Raw genomic sequence first — 20455 nt, 5'->3', positions numbered from 1 at the left:
ACCCAGGGATGGAACCCACATCTCTTGCTTGGCAGGTGGATTCTTTACCACTGAATCACCTGGGAAACCCATAACCTCACATGCTATATAATAAAAAAAGACTCTAATGGCTCCAGAACAATGCACTTGGCCCAGGACAAAGCACAGTAAGGTCATTAGCCAGCAAGGAGACGGATTCTTATCATGCTGAAAGTGCAATCAAAAGGTGAGCTACTGAAACCTGGTGGTTTAAAATGAAAAGGAGGAATCAAGGGTTATTTCCAAGTGGCCAGAGTTACAGAGGCGACGTGCAAAGTCTCCCCTGTGCTGAGAGGAAGAACTTGGAAAGAAGAGGGAGGTCAGCGTACAGCACAAAACTAGTTCCATTTTAGACATTCTAAATCTGGAAATCCCTGTGAGGCATTCAAGTGGAGCTATCGAGTAGGCCATTAGTCCTAAGTTCTGAAACTTAGAAGTGGGGCCTGGGGTGGAAATATGAATTTTAAGTTTCCAGCATATCATGGCAATCATCAGATTTGAATGAATTCACCTACACAAGGGCTTCCCTGGTAGCTCAGCTGGTAAAGAATTTGCCTGCAATGCAGGAGACCTGGGTTTGATCCCTGGGTTGGGAAGATCCCCAGGAGAAGGGAAAGGCTACCCACTCCAGTATTCTGGCCTGGAGAATTCCATGGACTCTACAGTCCATGGGGTTGCAAAGAGTCGGACAGGACTGAGCGACTTTCACTTTCACTTTCTTTCACTTCACACAATGGATGTAGATTGAGGAGAAAAAAGCTCCTAAGACTCATGTTGGAGGAATGAGGGCCTGGGGAACTCCAACAACTAAAGGCTGAGTAATGGAGAATTAAGTCAATGAAGGAGACTGAGAAAAAATGACCATAGAGATAGAAGGAACACCAAGAATGTATGGTATGAAAGCCAAAGACAGAAAGTGGTCAACTGTTTCAAATGCTATTAAGAGATGGTATAGGATAAGGCCTAAAAAGAACACTGGAGTAGTGCTGTGGATGTCATTGGCGACTCTAGCAAGAACACTTTCAGTGAAACAGTGGGATGGAAATTATAGTATAGGAAGTTGAAGCATAAAGGTGACCTCATTCTGGCCATGGAAGAATATTTTCTACTGGATTAATGCTACAGCTGAGACTATTATAAGAACTTGATAAAATATACCAAACTGCTTGACACTGAAGAACCGTAACATAGGCCCTGTAATTCTTTAGAGAAGGAAGCACAGAAGGTGAGTTCAATGACCCCCTGGATTTTCATCTGAGATAGTTTTCTACATTCAAGCATGGGGAAATAGGGTCTGAGTAGAGAGTGACTGTCTTGCAAGAGCAGGGCACACCAGAAGCAGACTTATGAGAGTGCGAGACATTCAGAAAAGGAGCCCTGAGAAAACGGTGTATATATCCCTGTACATTGTTGGACAGTGCCTTAGAGGCACATGGGTAGGGAAGAATTCTACAAACCCAGATGAAAACAGCAGCTTGAATGCCAAAAAGCTGATCACATATTTCAGCAGCATGAAGTACTGAGAAAACAGAGGTTAGAGTTTACACCCTACCAAAGAGGAGATCAATAAACAAAATTTTAGTGAAGACCTCAGATGGGGAAATCAGTGAGAAATAAGGTCTGCACAATAAGGTCAAATAAGGTAAAAATTTAATAATCTAATCATACTTTGGGCTTCCCTGATAGCTCAGTTGGTAAAGAATCTGTCTGCAATGCAGGAAACCCCAGTTCAATTTCTAGATTGGGAAGACCCATTAGTGAAGGGATAGGGTACCCACTCCAGTATTCTTGGGCTTCCCTTGTGGCTCAGCTGGTAAAGAATCCACCTGTAATGCAGGAGACCTGGGTTTGATCCCTGGGTTGGGAAGATCCCCTGGAGAAGGGAAAGGCTACCCACTCAAGTATTCTGGCCTAGAGAATTCCATGGACTGTATAGTCCATGGGTTGCAAAGAGTTGGACACAACTGAACGCCTTTCACTTTCAATCATACTTCAGCAGGACTGATCTACTTGCTCCACCCCCAAATAAATAAACAGTTGTCTTTGAAAGCGTCAATTACACATTGGCACTTACCAAGGCCATTTGCCATCTGCCTCTCTAGATTGAATCCTGTGCTGCTGGAGCTGGTGACCTTGGACATAACCTGAAGGGAGTCCAGGGTGGAAAATGAGGCACTCTGTGCTCCAGGAAAACTGGTGGAACAGGTCTTTAGATAGATATCTTCAGGAACTGACTTCATGATCCCAATTTTTGAATCTCTCCATGTCTAGAAAAACACTAAATCCCTTCATGATGACATCAGCTCCTTGTGACTAGCAGAAAACCTTTTTTAAGATAAGCGCTTGATTGCATGAACTCCCCCTTTATCAAAATCACATATATTGACCTTCCCCCACTACCTCTTTGGAACAGTTTCTCAGACCTATCTGAGGTGATGTCTCCCGGGCTACTGGCTTCATTTTGCCCTAAATAAAGCTTAACTCACAACTCTTATGTTGTGCATTTCTTTTAGTCAACAAAAGAATTCAACAGATCCTCTACAATTCATTCTGTGTTTATCTTCAGTATCTAAACTTATGAGGCATGTTAACAGATAAGACACAGTAGGTTTGCTAAAGCCAAGAAGAGGGGAAAAACGATGCACATGTGGTTCGGATATTAGAGGAAAAGCTGACCAACTAGAAAAGGATGAATTTTTTTTTTTTAAGTGCAATCTATTAAAAAATCAAATGAACATTTTAGAATGTAAAAACATAATATTTGAAATTAAGAAATCATTAGGTAAGTTTTCCAGCAGACTGAACACAGTATAAGACAGACTGGCAAACTAGAAGATGGGTGAATAAGAATAAGCAAGAGAAGAATCATAGTAAAAAAAATTATACAGAGGAAACGAAACAGATAATAAGACAGGTAACCCTTCTGTCCAAGGGATTCTCTAGACAAGAATGTGGGTGTGGGTTGCCATTCCTTCCTCCAGGGGATCTTTCTGACCCAGGGATCAAACCCACCCACATCTCCTATGACTCCTGCATTGCAGGCCTGCTGAGCCACCAGGAAAGCCCCACAAGGCCTGATCAAGGGCTTCCCCAGTGGCTCAGTGGTAAAGAATCCACCTTCAATGCAAGAGATGCTGGGTCAGGAAGATCTGCTGGAGGAAGGGCATGGCAACTTTATTCTTGCCTGGAGAATCCCATGGACAGAGGGCTGGTGGGCTACAGTCCATAGGGTCACAAAGAGTTGGACACGCCTAATGTGACTGAGCATGCATGTATGCACAAGGCATGATTAAAAGTAAAAAGCTGCAAAGCTGGAGTACTGGAAGGAGAAAAGTGAGAGAATGGGACAGAACCAGTATTTAGAGAGATAATGGTCTATTCAGTAATGTTTCTTCCTTATTTCCGAAATCATTATTTCATTCTAAAATGATTTTTTCTAAAGTCTAATATCTGATAAACATTCTCTTGTATTTTTTAATGCCTGCTGTTTTAGTCAGCTTGGCCTGACTAAAATGCCATAGACCAGGTGACTTAAACAGCAGGCATTTTTTTCTTACAGTTCTAGAGGCTGGGAAGTCCAAGATCAAGGTTTCTGCAAATCTGATTCAGTTTCTACTGAGGATACTTTTCCTGGTTTGCAGATGGCTGCCTTCCTGCTACATTCTCACATGGTGGACAGAAAGCAAGCAAGCTCTGGTCTCTCTTCCTCTTCATATAAGGACACGAATCCCATCATAGGGCCCCATTCTCATGACCTCACCTAAATCTAATTATCTACAAAAGGCCCCATACCTCCAGATACCATCACACTGGGAGTTTGGGCATCAATCTATGAATATTTTTTTGTACCTGGTGTGAGGAAGGGATACAAACATTCGCCCAATAACACCTGCTATGTGCACTGGGTAAGTAGAAGATTTGAGCTTAAAGGACAGGTCTGTCTGATTCCAGATGATTTTAATGACTGTTCTTTCTCCTGCATCATGTTGCATCCCCCTCACCTAATGGGCTTTGCTCCAAAGCTAATATATTCTGTGTTCTATCATAAGGAAAAGCAAACTATAGCCTGTGGCCTATACCTAGCCCATCACTTGGTTTTGTAAATGAATTTTTTATGGAACCCAGCTGTGCATGTTCATTTATACATTATCTATTGCTGCTTTAGCACTACCACGGCAGAACCGAGTATGTGCAACAGACACCATAAATCCAGCAAAGCCAAAAGTATTTACTCTTTGCCTCTTTACAGAAAAAACATTTGCTGACCTATGTCCTAGCTCATTTCAAAAAGAAATTTGATTACTGCAATTTAAGAAGCTCTCACTGGTATTAACTTCTTCATCAACAGGTTAAGTACTATTGACTTATCATTTCTTAATATGAAGTGATGATGTTGATGCTCTGGGAGAGAAGATAGTTGTTGGTGCTTGGAATCAGAAGTAGTACAGCTTCAACGATTAATGAGCAATGTACATAATTAATTTTAGACCTGTAGAAGTAAGTTGGTCTCTTGGGATAGAATCTTTTAAGAACGGGGAGGTGGGCAGACTCACAGTGGATCTCCTTCCTCAGAATAGGAAGGAGAAAAGGTCTAACCCTCATTATCTCTTTGATCTCTCTCCCAAGCTTCCTCCCCCTTGCTTATTCTACTCTATGCACACGGACCTTCTTGCTCTTTCCTACTGATTTCAAGTAATCTCCCACCTTAGAGCTTTTCTACTGACCATCCACTCTGCTTGGAACACTGTTTTTTCTGATATCATTTCAGCTAAGGACCTCATCTCCTCCAAGTTTTTGATCAAATATTGCTGTTTGCATGAGACTACTCAGTGACAGTGCATCCAGCTGGATTGCCCCCATTCTGCTCACCATTATTTTTCCCAAAGTTGCTTTCACTTTCTTTACTTTGTAATGTATTCAGTTATGTTTATTTTTATGGTGTGTCTATCCCCTAATAGGATCTAAACTCTAAGAGAGCAGGAATTATGGGGATTTTTGTTTTTAACTGATGTTTTGAAAATATTAATGTCTAGAAGAGTGATTGAAACACAGTTCCTGCATATCATATATTTTTACATTTCTTGAATAAATGTGTGTAATTCACATTTTGTTCTGGTGTCATGGAAATATTTTTAGGGCAATTTGGATTTATCATTTGGGGATCGGTCCATGTGTAAGTTTGACTGAGAAAGTAATTTTTCCCTTCCTTCCCTGTGATAACTGACCCTCTCTTTCCTACCCAACCAATAGCAAGTGTCTCCCAGAGGCTTCTGATAAATGAGATTTTCACAAGTCTTCTAAACTCATTAACCAAAATACTTCAGTAAGGCTTTTAATCCAAGTCAAAAGTTAGAACCTAAAAGCTAGACACTGATTTCAAGCCATTAGGGTTAACCTAGTAATGTGGAACACTAACTTTCAATACTATATTTACACATCCACTCAAGTTACATTATTAAAAAATTCACTAGTTGATATCCCTCATTCATGTTAGAATTGGTTTTTCAGTCTACATTGCTTTTTCCCCCCACTCCTTCCAGGGTATCATTACGTTCTTCATGCCTTATTTCTCTAAGTATAATAAAAATACATTAGGAGTATTCATATACAACTTCCTGGCTTCAGACCAGTTCTGAATGCAGAAATTGGCATCATGTAGCAGAACAATTACCAACAGCAAAGTGTTTTTCAAAGTTCTTTATATGTTTCCCTTTCACTACACAAAGGATTAAATAACAGAATTTTCTATGCTGTAATAAAATCACCCATTTTCAGCCTTTTAACTGATGGAGAAAATTGGTTTTGTTCGAAATGAAAATAGAAATGATAAGTGCTAGTAGATTAATTCATATCTAATTATCGCTTTTCAGTCTGTAGGAACACAATTCCAGGATATTTAAGTTGAAACAGTTTGCCTAGAAATTGATGTAATAGAAGCTTGATTTTCTATAGAAAATATTTCTTATTGTTTTGAACCATATTCCAAATTTCCAAGTATAGATCTATTGAATAAATATCCACATCTACTTAATTTTATCATTTAAATATATCTCCAAGATGGGGAGAGGGTAACTCTTCTTGCAATAAAGATCTTGTGTTGACTCAGGACAACTAAATTCTTGCAGATATTAACTTAGCTTGTTCTCTTTTCTAGCATTCAGATTTAAAACAATCTATTTGGTTTAGTAATAAATAATCAAGAATTGTTCAAAGCACCATGCAGGGTTCAGTCACATCTTGGATTATAGGTCTCCCAGAAGTGTCTCCTCTGGGATCTGCCCTGATCCTTCAACCAACCAGATATGGCATAAAAGAGATGGGCCCTGGGGAAAAACTCAGGAAATGCTATTAGACCCTTCTAAATGTGTATACATAGAATTTCTATTATCATGCATGGTGTCCCAAGAAGGCAGCACAGTGACTTAGATATTCAGAACCTGGAGACACATGGAGAAAGGACACAATGATCTGCACGAATTCCCTTTATGTAAGATGCTCTCCACTTGTAAAAGTCCATACAATGTACAAACATTTGGAGTCATAAAAATCATACATGTGCAGTTAGTTCCCATCAAGATAGAGAAACGGGGACCAGACTTACTTTTTTTGTCTTCAACAACAACAACAACAACAACAAAAGGTATATGAAAACAATGGTTTTCAGATATTGAACAACAGCACAAGACTGCAATCCCTGATAGAGGAGAAACAGTTGAGGCAACTGAAAAAATGCTGTTCCATCTGAATCCCTGACAGGTGAAAATAATTCACATCCTCAACCATTCTTCTTTCATTTATCAGACTATGGAAAAGCATCCACTCATTCAACATATAGGCACTTCCAGTTATAAACACTGAGAGCTAGGAATGGAGACAAGCAAGAAACAAGTAAACAATGCAATAAGTAATGAGATTTCAGTGGATGAAGAGTGCAAAGTAAAAAAATTAAAAAGTAAATGTTTCACAGGGACCAAGGACAATGTACATGTGTGTGCAATGAGTGCTGTGAGTCGTGTCCAGCTCTTTGTGACCCCGTGGACTGCAGCTCTCCTGGCTCCTCTGTCCATGGGATTTTCCAGGCAAGAATACTGGGGTGGGTTGCCATTTTCTACTCCAGGGTATTTTCCGACTCAGTGATGGAACCTGAGTCTCCGGCATCTCCTGCACTTGCAGGCAGATTCTTTTCCACTGCACAACCTGGGAAGACCAAGTATGTGCCTGTGTAAGTGCAATAATCAGGAAAGTCATTTTTAAGAAGACATTTGAGCAGAGATCTAAAAAATGAGATGTGGAGAGTTAGAAAGTGAACATTCTAGATACTATAGGAAACGTGACATATGAAGGCCATAAGATAAGAACAAGAACAAGACAGAAAACAGAGCAAGTGAAGGGAACCTGGACGAAAATGAGCCTAGGATGACAGGAAAGAGCCAGAGCAGGGAGAGCTTGAGAGCAATGGAAAAAACTTTGCATCTTATTCTCAATGAGTTCACTTTAAACCTAGGAAAGTTGAGCAGGTGAGCAACATGATTGAGTTCAGTTCTGTTCAGTCACTCTGTCATGTTCAACTCTTTGTGACCTCATGGATTGCAGCATGCCAGGCTTCCCTGTCCATCACGGACTCCCAGAGCTTGCTCAGACTCATGTCCATCAAGTTGGTGATACCATCCAACCATCTCATCCTCTGTCATCCCCTTCTCCTCCTGCCTTCAATCTTTCCCAGCCTCAGGGTGTTTTCTAAATAGTCAGTTCTTCACATCAGGTGGCCAAAGTATTGGAGTTTCAGCTTCAACATCAGTCCTTCCAATGAATATTCAGGACTGATTTCCTTTAGGATACTGGTTTAACCTCCCTGCAGTCCAAGGGACTCTCAAGAGTCTCCTCCAACACCACAGTTCAAAAGCATCAATTCTTCGGCACTCAGCTTTCTTTATAGTCCAACTCTCACATCCATACATGACTACTGGAAAAACCATAGCTCTGACAAAGTAAAGCCTCTGCTTTTTAATATTCTGTCTAGATTGGTCATAGTTTTTCTTTCAAGGAGGAAGCGTCTTTTAATTTCATGGCTGCAGTCCCCATCTGCAGTGATTTTGGAGTCCCCCAAAATAAAGTCTCTCACTGTTTCCTCTGTTTCCCCATCTATTTGCCATGAAGTAATGGAACCAGAGACTATGATCTTAGTTTTCTGAATGTTGAGTTTAAGGCCAACTTTTTCACTCTCCTCTTTCACTTTCATCAAGAGGCTCTTTAGTTCTTCTTTGATTTCTGCCATAAGGGTGGTGTCATTTGCATATCTGAAGTTATTGATATTTCTCCCATCAATATTAATTCCAGCTTGTACTTCATTCAGCCTGGCATTTCACAGGATGTACTCTGCATATAAGTTAAATAAGCAGGGTGACAATATACAGCCTTGATGTACTCCTTTCCCAATTTGGAACCAGTCTTGTTGTTTCATGTCCAGTTCTAACGGTTGCTTCTTGACCTGCATACATATTTCTCAGGAGGCAGGTCAGGTGGTCTGGTATTCCCATCACTTGAAGAATTTTCCACAATCCACACAGTCAAAGGCTTTGGCGCAGCATATAAAGCAATAAAGCAGAAGTAGATGTTTTTCTGGAATTCTCTTGCTTTTTCTATGATCCAATCAATGTTGGCAATTTGACCCCTGGTTCCTCTGCCTTTTATAAATCCAGCTTGAATATCTGGAAGTTCACAGTTCATATACTGTTGAAGCCTGGCTTGGAGAATTTTGAGCATTACTTTGGTAGCGTGTGAAATGAGTGTAATTGTGAGTAGTTTGAACTTTCTTTGGCATTGCCTTTCTTTGGGATTGAAATGAAAACTGATCTTTTCTAGACCTGTGGCCACTGGTGAGTTTTCCACATTTGCTGGCATTTGAGTGCTGTACTTTCACAGCATCATCTTTTACGATTTGAAATATCTCAACTGGAATTCCATCACCTCCACTAGCTTTGTTCATAGGGATGCTTCCTAAGGCCCACTTGACTTTGTATTCCAGGATGTCTGGCTCTAGGTGAGTGATCACATCATCATAGTTACCTGGGTCACAAACATCTTTCTGGTATAGTTCTTCTGTGTATTCTTGCCACCTCTTCTTAATATCTTCTGCTCCTGTTAGGTCCATACCATTTCTGTCCTTTATTGAGGCCATCTTTGCATGAACTCTTCCCTTGGTATCTCTAATTTTCTTGAAGAGATCTCTAGTCTTTTCCATTCTGGTGTTTTCCTCTATTTCTTTGCACTGATCACTGAGGAAGGCTTTCTTGTCTTTCCTTGCTATTTTTTGGAACTCTGCGTTCAAATTTGTTTATCTTTCCTTTTCTCCTTTGCCTTTCATGTCTCTTCTTTTTTTAGCTATTTGTAAGGGTTCCTCAGACAACCATTTTGCCTTTTTACATTTCTTTTTCTTGGGGATGGTCTCAATCACTGCCTCCTGTACAATGTCATGAACCTCCATCAATAGTTCTTCAGGCACTCTATCAGATCTAATCCCTGGAATGTATTTGCCACTTCTACTGTATAACCATAAGGGATTTGATTTAGGTCATACCTGAATGGTCTAGTGGTTTTCCCTACTTTTCTTCAATTTAAGTCTGAATTTGGCAATAAGGAGCTCATGATCTGAGCCACAGTCAGCTCCCAGTCTTGTTTTTGCTGACTGTATGGAGTTTCTCCATCTTTGGCTGCAAAGAATATAATCAATCTGATTTCAGTATTGACCATCTGGTGATGTCCATGTGTAGAGTCTTGTGTTGTTGGAAGAGGGTGTTTGCTATGACCAGTGTGTTCTCCTGGCAAAACTCTGCTAGACTTTGCCCTGCTTCATTTTGTACTTCAAGCCAAATTTGCCTGTTACTCCAGGTATCTCTTGACTTCTACTTTTGTATTCCAGTCCCCTATGATGACATCTTTTTTGGGTGTTCGTTCTAGAAGGTCATGTAGGTCTTCATAGAACCATTCAAATTCAGCTTCTTCAGCATTACTGGTTGGGGAATAGTCTTTGATTACTGTGAAATTGAATGGTTTGCCTTGGAAACAGAGATCATTCTGTCGTTTTTGAGGTTGCACCCAAGTACTGCCTGAAATGATTGGCTATTCCCTAGGTGAGTTCTCAATCACCTACAAGCCCACAAAGCACAGCTGCCTGGCATCAGAGCTACCCACTCCTGCTTTATCCCCCTCAAGCAGCCTGCTGGCCAATAAGGACACAGACTTCTCTTAAAAAAAAAAAATCACCCCGGCTTCTGTGTGGAGAATGGATTGTATTTGGTTAAGAGTGAGTACCTAGAGACCAAATGAAGACAGTTTTAGAAGTGAGGCCAGAAATGATAGTGGACTCGAGTGGCAGTTCTTCATGTGGTGAGAAGTAATTGAATTCAAAATAGATGTTCCCATTTTTACTAAAAGATATGCCACATTGTAGTTGCTGTTCTAAGAATAATGCAATAGCTCTTTTGATAGTACAACTACTATATAGGGTGTGTGTTAGTCACTCAGTCATGTCCGACTCTATAGGTTAGGCACTAAAAATATTCCCATTTTAGGAGATAAGGCAATGAAAGCACAGAGCAGTTAAAGTAACTTGTCAAATATTACAAGCTGTTAAGAGGCGAAACCTGGATTTGACTTCAGGAATTAACTCTAGAATTCCTAAACACTTCAGATGCTGTGAAACCTACAGGAACTGCCACGATCTCTCACTTCAGTCACACGGGCTTTCTTTTGATTTCTCAAATATACTGTGTTCTTTAATCCTTCAGGGTCTTCACATAAGACGGTTTTCTTTCCCCAAAATACCCTCCCCCATCCCAGATTTATATTGTGTTTTCTTGGTTCCTTTTTGTCCTTCAGACCTCCTCTCAGCTTAAATGTCACCTCCTTATAGTCGTATTCCCATTCCATCAAAAGTGGATGTCTGCCCCCCCCCCGCCCCGCCCCGCCCAGTTATTCTTCCTCACAGTACTCAGTCTCTTCCTTGGATGAAGTAGGAGGGAAAAGCAGGGGTTTGTATTTGGATGTGTTAAATTTGAGCTATATGTTAACATTCAAGTGGAGATGTAGGGTAGACAAATGGCCATATAAGTCTGGAGTTCAAGGGAAATATTCAGGCTGAGTCATCAACATATACGGTATTAACAGTCATAAGACGAGATGAGATCAACAGGAAAAAGAGTATAAATAGAAAAGAATGTGGAGGAACCAGCAAGGGAGATGCCCAAGAAGTAGAAGAAAACCAAGTCAATGTGATTCCTGGAAGTCAAGTTAATGTAGTATTTACAGGAGGGGTTTAAATGAGTGACCAGCTGGATCAAATGTACTTGCAAACAACACAGCTATTGTGTCTTCTATGGAGAGAGGACCTCAGGAAAATCTTGCCCTTTTTTTTTTTTTTAAATATTGGACTAGGAAGAGAATTTATTTATTTATGGATAGCCAACAAGAAGTGTTACTGGCAAGCAAGTTCCTGTGCCCAACACACAGTGAGGCCAAATAATACCAAAATGTCAGAGTTTGGAGTAGAGAAAGGTTAGTTGCAGGGCCATGCAAAGACATGGGTGACTCATGCCTTAAAACCCCTAAATGCCCTGAAAGCTCTCAGCATAACCCTTTTCTAGGAAAGGTGAGGGAAGGGCGTGGGTAGTTGTTGCAAACATTTTGGTGTCAGACCCTTTTTTCTTGAGGTCAGGTAATGCTGTTCCTGTAAATCTCCACCAAACAAATGTTATTCCCTGTTTTGACAAAAAAGGGCGAGGTCCCGAGACACAACTTTCACCCTCTAAGGTCCCAGTGTTACCAAGCCCAAGCTCACCACACAACAAGGCCAATAAATCGGGAGAAGAGCTGTCGGAGCAAGGAACAATGACTTGAATCAGAAGGCCAGAGACTCATCCCAGTCAGGATTCAGGGTCCTTTTACATACCTTAGGGAAGAGGAAAGGGCTTTCAGTGGCACTGTCCAATGGCAGAATAAGGCTGTTAATTGGTTGCTGGTTGACAGTTTCTCACTCGGTTGGGAGGAGGGGCCCACCGGGGTGCCCAACCAATGGCTGAGGAGTACTGTTATAGTTTGTGTCTGTCTCAGTGAAGCATGCAGGCTGGAGCCAGGGAGGGAAAGGCCCTTTGTGCCTTGGGTCCCATCTGGGATGACCACTACACAAGTCCTGCCTAAGAGGGGGCAGATCTCAGTTGGTGGCTGTCTTAGGGCCAGGTCCCCAGACCCTGCCCAGCTGTCATCACTGAGGGAGTTTGGCGTCCAGAATCCAACTGGCCCTCAGGCTCCTCAGGCCACTGGAAGGCAGGGGCAGGTCCAGGCCAACTAACTCTGCCATTAGGTCGCAGAAGTGGGGATGGGGGAGAGGTTCACTGCTTCCTCAAGGCATGGCCGCGGCCAATGGGTGGCCTTGGTGAGGACTCTGGAGTCCTGCAGGACACAGCCCCAAGCCCGTTTCATGGGCCACCCAGCTTACCCACTAGCCCAAGCTTCAGTGAGCTGGGAGAAGGCCAGGAACTTCTCCCGGCCTGGGAGAAGGCCGAGAAATGCCTCTTACCTCACTCTCCACCTGACGACCACCACTCCATCAATCGCCGGCTGAAAACCTCACTAATGGCTGCTCCTTGACAATTGGTTGCTTGTGGGCGGGGCCCATTGCCTCACCCACCAATGGCTGAGCAGGACCGCTAACGGTCCTTCATCACCGTTGCCTCATAACAGGGGTGGGGGCAGCAACAACGGCACACAACACCTGCTGAGTGCTAAGGGCGGCACTCAGCTGTGCTCTATTACAGAAGTACCTCAGTTCAGAAAGGTCTGCAGTTTATAAATGTCAACTAGAAAATATAGTCACAACCTGAAAGTAAAGAGTTATTTTTATTTGGTGGCAATGTTTAGGAGCTCAGGAGACAGCATCTCAGTAGCTCTGAGAAAATTGCTCCAAGGAGGAGGGAGGGGAAGTCAGGCTATATACAAGTTTGCCACAAAGGGAGCAGGCAGTCTGGACATCAGAGATCAGATGTCAAGTTAAGGAATTTAGCATTCTAGGTAAGGAAAGATGCAAGCCGCTGCATTCACTGAACTCATTCCTTTCATATGCACCTCAGCTATCTGGGGCCAAATACCGTTTCCTTGTTCACTTTAAGGAGTGGCAGATTGGCTGCCTCTTGCATTTCCCCACCTCAGCAATTTAGCAATCACCATGGAGGTGGGTGGTGGCAGCACCTTCTGGATCACAGTTTTGGGAGCCCTCATTCACATTGGGAGGCCAGAAATCGCTGATGGCTGTGACATGTCTTGTTTATTGATATAGCAGGAGATATTTTCATTTCACATAAGTATAAATCTTTATACCTGTGGTAAGTTTGTTTTCATAACAAAGGTAATTAGCCTTTTAGATTGTTGCTCTTACAGAAAACTATATAGTGGGAGAGTTTTAAAGCTCTTTTTTCCTCGGGGGCTCAGTGGTAAAGAATCCACCTGCCAATGTAGGAGACGTGGGTTCCATCCCTGGGTCCGGCAGATCCTCTGGAGAAGAAAATGGCAACTCACCCCAGTATTCTTGCCTGGGAAATCCTATAGACAGAGGAGCCTGGCAAGCTACAGTCCGTGGGGTCACAAAAGAGTCAGACATGACCTAGCAGCTAAACAACAGCGACAACAACAAACAAGGATATTAAAGGCTAGAAGTGGATTTCACTGTCAATGCCCCAAGTTGTAGATGGATTGCAAAGGAAGTCAGAGTTGTTATTTTCAGGGCTTCCCAGGTGGTTTAGTGGTAAAGAACCTGCCTCGATGCAAGAGTTGTTATTTTCATAGCAGTACAATAAGTCCCCTGCATACAAACCTTCAAGTTGAAACTTTCAAAGATGAGAATGTACATTCACATGTCCAATCACATTAGTTTATGTGTCTTGTGTACATCATCACATGCATGCATCCTGTACAAATGGTTGTGGTTTTGTGTACTTTATTGTACATTACTGTGCAGAGTACAGTGGTACAGTATCTTTATTTCAAGCGCAGTGTCTGGAAGCAAGCATAAAAGTAGCAGTGATGTAGCTGGTACTGTTAAGAAACACAAGCAATATTGATGGAAACAAAAGTGAAAATAATTGAGAGAGTGGAGTGAGACAAAAAGATGGTAGACGTCACTCATTCTTTTAGTCTGAATAGTTCAACCATTGGCATGGTTCTATAGAACAAAGACAAGATCTTGGAGCATGTGAAGTCTGCTCTGTAATGGTGTTGACAATAATACCAAAGAAGCTTGGAAAAGTAATGAAGGTAATGGAGGCATTTCTCAGTGTGTGGATGCAGGATCAGCATCAGTGTCGAATCCGATTCAACTTAATGCTGTTTCAAGAGAAAGCTAAAACCTTTATGAAGGCTTGAAAAATGGTGAAGAATCAGAGGTTGCATCATTTAATGCCAGCCATGCCTGGTTTCATCGGTTCAAGGCTAGAGCTAACATTCACAAAGTAAAGGTAAGTGGTAAGGCAGCAATTGTAGATATGGTAGCTGCCTCAGAAATATCTGAAACAGAAATTGGTTAATTTTGGTGCCTCATTTGAAAGACTATGAAATGAGATTTTTGTTTCAAATGAAATGTTATTATCACCAGGTGATACACATCTCATTGTTCTAATGAGACTTTTCCATTTAGAAAAATATCAAGTGATCAAATTTTATAAGATAATAACATCCCATTTGAAATGAAAATCCAATTTCATATTGTTTCAAAAGCGTCACCATTTCCACCGAGGTTTGTGTTGGCAACCTTGCAATATTAGTCCAGTAAAGAAGATTAAATATTAATAGAAGTGTGGGACAGATTATTTTCTTTCTTTCTTGGATTTAGAGCTTTATTCTGCATTTCATTCTGAGTACGTGATGTGAATATAGATGGGTCAAATAAATTACACATACTTAGCATGTCATAATTAATATCAAACTACAAAGAATAATTTTTGCAGGCCAACTTGGAATGAGCTTTTTTGCACCCATGTTAATTATCCGTAGTTTCAATTTCATTATGAACCACCAACTGCAGAAGCTGACTTCAACTGGCTTCACTTGTATTTTAAATAATTTGTGTTTAATAATGTATTATGCATTACAGAGATATTCCTACAGAACCCAAGTTTCAATTACCAGTCACTTTAAATTACAGGCTTCTAGTAATTAGCTTTTGCCACATAACCCATAATGGAACACATTGAAGTTAATAGAAAGCAAGAGCAAATCAAATTGAGCCAGTTTTGGTGTGAGCAGATTTCAAAATTAACCAATTTGTGTCCCTTTAAATACATTTCTCCACAGGAATTAAAGAGTTGTCTGGTTAACCTTTCTGAGTCTCCCTTATTTGTAATAAAGGAGATAATGAAGACAGTGCCTGCCTCAGAGGGCTTATTCGCTCACCTTTGGAGATAAAGGCACGTAGTTCAGTTGTCAGGATTTCATCAGTGGTCTGCCTTAAAATACCTTTATATCCATTCACAAATTATTTCTAAAAGCACAGAAAACAAATATATGGTCTCATATTTAGGGTAAAATCTGGAGCCTTTATGTGACCCTTGAAGGCTTCTATTGATGGTTCTCAAGTCTGAGGACACGTTAGGATCACCCAGGGGACTTTAGATGAGATTCTGTGAGAGGGGGGTCTAGGCAGGTGGGGAGGCTGCAGAGGGGTGGAGGGCCTAGCCTGAGTATGCCATATAATTTTGCTAGGTGTGGCCAAGTTTGAGAATTACTGCCCTTCACGATCATTCCAGAGCTACACTGCCTGTGAACTGATCAGAAATGTGAATTATCAGGCCTTACCCTGGATCTAGGGCTTCCCAGCTGGCTCAAGTGATAAAGAATCTTCCTGCCAATGCAGGAGCCTCAGGAGATGCAGAGTCAATCTCTGAGTCGGTACGATCCCCTGGAAAAGGAAATGGCAATCTATTCCAGTATTCTTGCCTGGGAAATCCCATGGACAGAGGAGCCTGGCGGGTTACAGTCCATGGGATTGCCAAAGAGTTGGACATGACTTGGCTACTAAACAACAACAAATTCAAGAAGAAGGTCCTTATTTATCACAAAATTATTATAAACTACTTGTTGCTTGGATACAAATTTTCCTTCCTTACCCCAAACATTTATTTCCATGTTGAACTCACAGGCTATTTCTAGTTGCCAACACAGCTTGTTTTACTCTGAAACATCTTTAATCCTGAGGCCGATCATGTGTATTTTCAGTGTGTCTGTACAGGTGTAGGATGTTCTGGACATTGTCAGGAGCAACTACTAAAAACCATAAGAGCCTTATGCTAGTGTCAGAACAATATAATAAAGTCTGAAATGAATCTAAGAAATTAAATAGAATAGTTCCTGGAGTGTAGTTCTTACTCAAAAAAAATATCTATTGAATGAATTTAGAGTGAGTGGACAAATGAACAAATGTATGCATTTATACCTTAAACCTAAATACATCTCAAGGGCTATGAAAATTTGGAGCACATTTTTCTGCTACATTTTCTTTGAAGAAATATGTTAGGTATTTTATTTAATCTTGACTTTCACTTCAAAAATTCATATACATAAACATTCTGAGGACATGTGATAAAAGCATAGCTGTAACACGGCTCTATCTGTAAATTTCATGCAATAATTTTTTTATCTTTAGGAGGCTGCTTGGAGATTTGTTCACACATTGCTGGAAAGCAACTTGTGGTTCTGTTCTAATGGAGAATATTTACTTTGGTTAAATAGGCAGCAGGGAAAGTCACAGAGGACTGACATCCACCATGAAATAACACTGACATTCATTCACTCGGACTCTCAGGCTAAGATAGACATCAATTGCAGCTGTATTTTTCTGAACATTCACACGATTGTCTAGAAATCCCAACAACTTCTCATCTGCTAAATCACTCAGTCCACTAACTTAGGTGACAGACAACAGTGGATGGCATATTTCTGGTGCAAAGAGTGGTGAGAGACAGAGAGAAAGGGCTTCACATTTTTCTTATTCTGTCCTCAGCATCTGATGCTGCTGGTTAATAAAACTGCTCAAAGAATATAACCTAAGAGGCTCTTGATGGTACCTGGGGCAAGGAGACAAGATATCTCTGTCTTAGATTCATTATTCTGTTATTAACTTCATCCTACCTTAGCTTCAATAAGCTCCCCCTCTATCTGAGGAGCAACATCCAAATATATTCCTGGGCTCCAGAGTTAGGCTTTCTGGGTGCACATCTGAGGTTTTGTACTAAGAGACCTGGGGCTGTCAGCATAATCTCCCCGAGCCTTTATATCTCTATCAGTAAACAGGAATGACAGTAAAATCATCATGAATATTAAGAGAGGTGATTTAGTCATTCATTTAGCAAATATTTATTGAGTGCCTGCTGCATGCCAGGTACTGTTGCAGGTGTTAGGAACATGGTGATGCTCAAGACAGAGGAGTCCCTGTACTTATGAAACTTACATTTTCATGAAAGAAAACAGATGGCAATTCGCTTATGAGAGTGACCAGCACCCAATAAATAGTACCTTCAACACATAGTAACTGAGCACTCTGGGGTAGTATGGGTAAAAAATAGTGACCTCAAGCAAATATTCTCTTGAACATTTACTTTCCTATTTGTGCCTTTTTGAATTTTCCAACATATTTACAATGGGCAAGGATTGCTAAGGTAATAAATTAAGAACAATAAAAGAGCAATGACATAATTTAACAAATATCTAAAAGAGTTTTCACGCTTTCTAGAAGAGAATTATGATTCAGGTAATGATTCAACAAACAGTAATTGCCCACACAGTTTTCAGCTTGGATGTGTATTTTCCAACTTCAGCACAGTGGTCCATTCATGCTTGGTAACTTCAGCATCTCTCATCCTCTGGTCTAGTCTCCATCCCAAGCCTCTTTCTTCATGGATGTACAGGTCATTATTTTTGTGTTTTTAAGCCTTCGGTTTATTAAAAATCATTTTACATGTTTTCCATTCTTATACAATCAGAAACTCCCAAGAAATTGATATTTGCCCATTGTTAGTGAGCTTCAAATTTTGCTTGGTTTTCCAGGTGAACTGTCTTCTCTTTTTAGCATGAATGTGTTATAGTGTTTCTGCTGCTGCTGCTGCTAAGTCGCTTCAGTCGTGTCCGACTCTGTGTGACCCCATAGACGGCAGCCCACCAGGCTCCTCCGTCCCTGGGATTCTCCAGGCAAGAATACTGGAATGGGTTGCCATTTCCTTCTCCATAAAGTATTTCTATTTTCCCTAATACTCTATGGGAAATGTTATAATGAATTTTTTTTTTATTCTCCATCATAATCACAGCATCACCAAATCTCAATGCCTGCCTTTTAATGACATGTTTTGTCTCTACCTAGATTAGTAGCAGTCCACGGGGTCGCAGAGTTGGACCCGACTGAGCAATTGAACTGAAGATTAGTACAGCCTCTAAAGTCTCAGCAAGTCTTCTTCCTTTCCTAAATCCTTATCAAAAAAGCAGGGTATTGTTGTATTACTCTCATTCTTCCTGAATTACTTAGCTAATTTTCTTCTATTCATTTTACTGGGTTACTTTTTTTCTTGCCTGTGTATTCATTTTTAAATTCCCAAATTACTCACTTTGCCCTACATATCCTGTGTAAAATAAAAGAATCTGTTAATTCACCCCACACCTTAAGGTAGAAGTATTGGTAAAGTCTATACCAATACTATAAAGTCTATACATGGTTAAGTCTATACCAATACTATAAAGTCTATACATGGTAAAGTCTATACATGGTAAAGCCTACATGGTAAAGTCTAAGTATTGCCGTGTATTACACAATGATATTACTTACAAGAAAGCCTATGTAAACAGATGTTCCCACATTTAGTTTTAAGAAATTGCACTTTCCTTCAGTGCTCAAACAATATTCCCAAGACCACTTGTTACTTGACAAAAAATTTAAAATTTTTATTAAGACTCCTTCTGAACATTTCTGGCATGCTGCCCTGTCCCATAAATCTACCTGGCATGTCACTCAGACCCCAGCCAGTCTTCTGGTACCAGGCTCATGACTCCCCATCCCATTGTGCCATCTGTACCTGGCTCTCAAAGGCTGCTGCTGATCTCCTTGTCTCTCCACTCTTCCCATAGGAGGGCACGGCCCATCCCTTAATTCTGAAAAGCTCGGTTAAGCCCTAACTTAACAAAACTATGCTGAGGATGTGAAGAAATGTAAAGAATTCTAACACAGCTAAGCAAGTCTTAAAACTGTGTAGTTTATCAACTATGTCCAGAGTTTACAGGCCCCTCCACAGGTAGAGACCTGTTTCTCCTAATTTCAGCACCTCTGCTACCGGGTTACGGAAACCAGCTTCCCTTCTCAACACAGGAAGGCCTTTCTGCCAATAATTTTCCACTCCTTAGAATTAATACCCTGGAGAGAACAAACAGAATATTTCTTAAAGTAAAAATTTACTCCAAAATTACAACATTTTGTATGAGAAGATAACATCTAGTTTTTAATGCTGAGCAACTCAGCTCCTTCTCTTACCAGTTCATTCCAAAGCAGGAGCTCGGTCTTAAACTTGTATAACTTACAGCCTGGAATGGCTCCTCCAAAAACAAAAGGAGGGGAAAAAAAAAAAACAACTCTTCTCTGAAAACAGAAGCAGACCTCTATCCAGAGAAACAAAATGGGTTGCCAGCCTCAAAATAGCAGTCTCTGCTCCTTTCTCTTCCTAGTTCCCCATGTGTGGTCATAAAGCTTCAACAATATTGATGTTTAGTCTCAGAGAAAGTTTTGTACATGTATAACTTGACATCTACTCTTTTCTTTGCTCCCTATTGTAAGACAAGCATTGAATACTGAACTTGATTGTGACTTCAAGCTGAGGAGTACCACGTTTAATTTTGGAAATTCAAGCCAGAGAACACAGCCTCAGGACCAGGCAGTGTGCAGTGTGGGTATACTTATTCATAACTGAAGCAGAAAAATGGCTAGCAGTTGCAACAATCACGTTTAGTGTCTAGTGGCTATAAGGAAGAAGTAAAGATACAACCTCACAAAAGCTCACAATAAGATGCTGTGGAAGAAACCAAGAGATCCAATGTAGCTGCTTGCAGACTGTAATGTGGCATGCCCATCCAGTGATTGATAGGGACTGGGTGCCTGTGTGCATGCTAAGTCGCTTCAGTCGTGTCTGACTCTTTGTGACCCTATGGACTGTAGCCCACCAGGCTCTTCTGTCCATGGGATACTCCAGGCAAGAATATTGGAGTGGTTTGCCATGCCTTCCTCCTGGGGGTCTTCCTGACCCAGAGATCAAACCTGTGTCTCCTTCAGCTCCTGCACTGCAGGCAGCTCTTGACTACAGAGCCACTGGGAAAGTCCCAAAATTTCCCTGAACTGCATCTACAAACACATAGGAATTCA

General features: G+C 41.0%; 2 long non-coding RNA genes across 3 annotated transcripts in view; one reads left to right on the top strand and one right to left on the bottom strand.

Annotated features, from left to right (window-relative positions):
* LOC145511159 (uncharacterized) overlaps positions 1-12650 on the bottom strand; it is a 49635-nt gene extending 36985 nt beyond the window's left edge. For both annotated transcript variants that reach the window (XR_014057558.1, XR_014057557.1), the window contains exons 1-2: positions 12593-12650; positions 11855-11965 (exon numbers count right to left, since the gene is read on the bottom strand). This is a non-coding gene — a long non-coding RNA (uncharacterized LOC145511159). The remainder of the gene's footprint in view (positions 1-11854; positions 11966-12592) is intronic.
* Positions 12651-12749: 99 nt separating this feature from the next.
* LOC145511162 (uncharacterized) lies at positions 12750-19681 on the top strand. Its single transcript, XR_014057561.1, has 3 exons — positions 12750-14522; positions 18106-18246; positions 18416-19681. It is a non-coding gene; the product is annotated as an uncharacterized LOC145511162 (long non-coding RNA).
* Positions 19682-20455: the final 774 nt, after the last annotated feature.

Source organism: Giraffa tippelskirchi, chromosome 6 (genome assembly GCF_054371585.1).
Source record: "Giraffa tippelskirchi isolate mGirTip1 chromosome 6, T2T-mGirTip1v1.2.pri, whole genome shotgun sequence".
Taxonomy (NCBI): domain Eukaryota; kingdom Metazoa; phylum Chordata; class Mammalia; order Artiodactyla; family Giraffidae; genus Giraffa; species Giraffa tippelskirchi.
The sequence above is the reverse complement of the archived record's forward strand: the minus strand, read 5'-3'. Positions and strand labels throughout refer to the sequence as shown.